We start from the raw sequence: 5,000 nt of genomic DNA, 5'->3' as shown, positions 1-5,000 counted from the left end.
AGAGAGAGAGAGAGAGAGAGAGAGAGAGAGAGAGAGAGAGAGAGAGAGAGAGAGAGAGAGAGAGAGAGAGAGAGAGAGAGAGAGAGAGAGAGAGAGAGAGAGAGAGAGAGAGAGAGAGAGAGAGAGAGAGAGAGAGAGAGAGAGAGAGAGAGAGGGAAAGACAAAGAGAGAGAGGGAAAGAGAGAGAGAGAGAGAGAGAGAGAGAGAGAGAGAGAGAGAGAGAGAGAGGGAGAGGGAGAGGAGAGAGAGAGAGAGAGAGAGAGAGAGAGAGAGAGAGAGAGAGAGAGAGAGAGAGAGAGAGAGAGAGGAGACAGCGCCTCTCAATCGGTCTGCATGCAAACTCGGTGGAGGAGAGTGAATCGCTTTGATGAACAAGGAGATAGAAGGAGGATCATCGACCCTTGAGAAACAGCGTCCGTTGCCGGGAATATAATTAGTCTCGAACCGAAACTCCGATGCGACTGATACCAATGCACGATAAATAATTAATCTGCCGTTTATGGAACTACGGATCACCGCATGGCAAGCTACATTAGTATTACAACGTGTATACTCTACACACTCACGCACAGAAGCAAACACACTAACGGGGTCGCCGGCGTGAATCCGCTTTCTAAACCTGTCTTCCTCTTCCTCCTTTCGCCTCTGTCAATTCCATGCGTCTCGCTTGCTCCTTTGTCACGGCCACCGCTTCCTTCACGCACTACATCACCGGCCTCTCCTTCGCCTCTGACATCCTTTGACAGCCTCTGACATCCTTCACTTCACTCGCTCAGACACTCCCACTGCACAGGATCTTCGTTTTTTTTCTCCAGCTTGCATCTCTGCTCCTGTAGAGTGTCCTCGACGGTCAATTCCTGTCTTTTTGATATGGGTAATTGTATAGATCATATCTTGCTAGTTGCAAAATTATAAATTGTCAGGGTCTTCGTCAGGGTATCCCCTCTGCGCTGCTCTATATGAATTCACAACTATTTCCATTTCTCCGTTCCTGCGTTCAGTAGGGTCTCAAACTACTCCAGCCTTCGTTTTTTGTATGTGTGAGTATCTGTTAGCATTCACCCTTTCATATCCTTCACGATTTTACCCTGTGATACATCGTGATAGTTTCCGCTCTTGCGCTTTGCAAAATGGTCTGTGGCTTGATACGAGCTGTGGACCGACGTATTTCAGAACAAGTCCCTCTGTGCAGACTAAGCAGACCAGCTGTTTAGCCATAATAGTTTTTTTCATTTAAGTACTTATTTTTAATTCTTGATATTTAGTTCATTAGTGGACCTCCAAGCCAAATTTGCAGGAAAAGATATTTAGAATAATCATAATTCTAATGAAGAGGTATTATCGAAACGATACGTAAATATCTTTGCGTTTAGGATTATTCATTCCCATTCATACCTTTAATGTTTGTCATTATAAACAGTTTTAGACAAATTGTCTCGAAATTCCTCGTTTCACTCAAACGATTTACTAAATCTGGACTTCGGTGCAGATGATCATTTCAGACCGGTATAGGAATCCGTTATGTTTAATGCTCTGTTGCCATTCGAATGATTATCAAACATGAAGCGAACTGAACCCAGTTTTCTGTATGGACATGGTTGTATGTGTATGTATACAAGTATGTGTGTATATACAGACATGCACACACACACACACACACACACACACACACACACACACACACACACACACACACACACACACACACACACACACACACACACACGCAAATACACATATGTGTGTGTGACCTTGACTTTGTAGAGTTTAAGCTGCAAAGTCAGGTAAAGGAAGGAGACGTAGCAACTCTTCTGGCGCCGTAAGTGAGGGAGCGAACGAGAAAGAAAAAGCTAAACTTGGGGAAGAGGTAACGTTTGTCAACAGGCTGGAGGGAGTCAGTGGACGCGTTTGAAACACCGGGAGGAAGGTTTAGGAGGAAGGAGGAGGAGAGGAAGTTGCCTCGTTTGAAAGGCGTCGCAACAGAGGAAGTAAAGGCTGCACGGGTTAGAATCCTGTGAATGATTGATTGATTATTCAGAATTATCTATCGCGTCAACAGCTTCCCTTTCTCATCAGCGGCGAATACCTTGTGTAAACGAAGGATAACAGAGGCCGGTTACACAGCTTGTGGAGGATTCTGTTTCGAAGGAAATGAAGGAGAGGACGCAATACACCGACGCAGAATGTAAGTGAATACTTTAGAAGGGAAACCTTGGGTGACGTTAGTAGAAAGTCCAGACTTCATGTAAAGGGAAACTGAATCGCAAACTAGATAGAGTAACTGAAGCAAATTAATGTATTGTGCATTACTGTCTATTCAAGCGGCTCATATAACAGGAATGGACGAAGAGGACGAAACACTAGCACGATATTTAATACAAGAAGAATCCAGTAGTGTAAGATCTCATATTAAATATGGCAATGAAGTGGAAATAATAACAAAGAAAACGTATAAAACATTTGGTCCGAAGCCTATAATACTTATATATCAGAGTAATTATGTTAATTTTGACTTCTTGGTCGATGAAAGAAAAACAAAATGCTCAAGTTGTTGTAGCTTGAAGAGCAGAGCAGGAGAACACTACCATTCTGTATTCTGCATAAACACAATATAGAGTGTGAAATACGGTAAGATTGGATCAACATAGTATAATGCTGTTCACAGTGATGATATTGATGCTATTACTAATACCCCTATTATCATAATTACCTTGGGAATGATGAAATAAGTATAACATAAGTGAAATGCAATATGTGGTTTTAATTGCAATAATAATGATACAAATTCAAGTACAACTAATAAAGATGATGATTTCTCTCACAATAAATTGACTGATTGTGTTTTTAATGCCATTATAATCACCAGGAGATACTTAATGATTCCCTGATTTCACTTCACTTCTACTAATAAGATCATCGTTTTCAAATGAGGCTTTGCATAACGAAATGAGTCTAATGTCCAAGCGTTTTGAAGATACAAATTGATATATGTTCATTCACCTTTTTTTTTTCTCTAGTGCATTATTTGTTTGAGTGATTAATATGTAAGCGAAGCCAGGCTAAGCCATCACTAATATTTTAGCAACTGTAATTAATTTGGCTTTCTATCTCTCTTCTCTTTTTATCACATATCATTTATCTTCTCGTTATCTTGAAACTGTAATTCTATATGCAAATCCCGCCAGTCACAACTGATTATTTACTGTCACATATTTTCTCTCCTCTTATCTTTCCCTTTCCTTCTTCCGTGCTCCTATTCCAAGTGTTGTTTTATCACCATTCTTCCATCTCTCCTTATTATCATCATTCTATGACGTATGTTATAATTCCTTTCACCATAATTAGCATTAGCATTAGCATAATAAGGGGTAGATATTTGATGTTTCCTTGCTTTTATTTTTCTAATGATTTCATTTTCAAAAAAGAAATACACACACACACACACACACACACACACACACACACACACACACACACACACACACACACACACACACACACACACACAAATATATATATCTATATGTATGGTGAATTCCCGATTTCCTACAAATTCCCTTTTTTGTATTCCGCTCACGGAACAAGTACTGATTTTTTTTTCTCTGTGCTTTCCCTTCTTTTCTCATATCGTTTCTTCTAAGCCTCGAGTGGAGATTATAATTTTCTATCATGTCCTTTCTCTTCCCACTCCTCTTCTCCTCTTCCACCTTTCTTCTCTATTCCGCCTCCTCCCCTATCGTCCGTCCTCCCTCTGTATCTCTTCTCATTTCCTCCCCTTAACCTCTTGCCTGTAATTTGAGAACTAGTTTGCTTTTTTCTCACTCTTTCCTTTCATCTCCTCCTCCTTCTCCTCTCTTTCTCCATACCTATTTCTTCAGTAACCCATCCTCTCTCCTCGCGCCCTTCTCCTGTCTCTCCTCCTCCTCCTCCTATCCCCCGTTTGGCTATTATGCCCCACTATACCGACTCCCAGTATTCGCTTGAGCCATACGAGGGCGCACTAAGGAAAACTGGAGACATCAAAGGACGGGAACTGCTACTATGAGGCGAGAGAAAGCGTTCCCTTCCTGGGGGCCATCGTCTCCAGGGAGGCCACGGGGTACTTAAACTGAATGATTATCTCACGTATAGTACCAGCATATAATTATATCTCACATGGCTCTGAATTGGAATCTATAAAGTGTTCTTGTCCAGTAACTACTGGCACCATTATACTATTCATAACAAGTAATACCTGAATCTGAAAAGACGACAGACACTGAACGGGGCCATAGAGATTCTTACATATTGGTCGGGGACCACGGAAGGAAAAAGATTGGACCCACTGGGCTAGAGGGTCTAACCCTTGTGAACGAGTACATGGCAGGAGAAATGGGACCCGTTTGGAGTATGCTTTCAATTCCTGCGTTCACATGAGCTTTTCTGCACGGTGCGCTTCGCCCTGACCCAAACCGCTCAAAGTGAACGGCTTCGCTGCGCAATGCACCGATCAGTTGATTACCGTAAGCAAACTGCTCTTGCCATTGAGACTTGTCGCGAGAGAAATTAATTGCTTTTCTGATTTAGACTAATAAGTGCTCGAAACTACTGTACAAGAATTCCATACCACACACATATTAATGAAAGCCAAAAAGAAAATATGTTGCAGTTCAGACAGACTTATTTTTGAGCTCTAAAATGGCGGCCATTTTGGTTGTTTCCAAACGGGCGCGAGGCGAAGCGAACTACCTCCCGCCCTCGCCCTGCTCGCCACGCAGCGCCTCGCGAAACGTTTTGTCAGGCCGACGTTCACTTGGTTTCGCTGCGCAACGCACGGCGCGCTTTGCCAAGTGAACGCAGGGAATCTTCATAAGCGCCTACGTAGTTCCTATAAATAATTGTCCTTTTGAATATCTAATATATTTATATTTTTCCATTCCTACTTTTTTCAGTTAGCATATTATTTATTCCATTTTCTTTTAATAATTACTAGATTCATTGATCCTTAATATTTACACCTG

The sequence above is a fragment of the Penaeus chinensis genome, chromosome 42 (assembly GCF_019202785.1).
Source record: "Penaeus chinensis breed Huanghai No. 1 chromosome 42, ASM1920278v2, whole genome shotgun sequence".
NCBI lineage: Eukaryota > Metazoa > Arthropoda > Malacostraca > Decapoda > Penaeidae > Penaeus > Penaeus chinensis.
Note: the sequence above shows the minus strand (reverse complement) of the source record.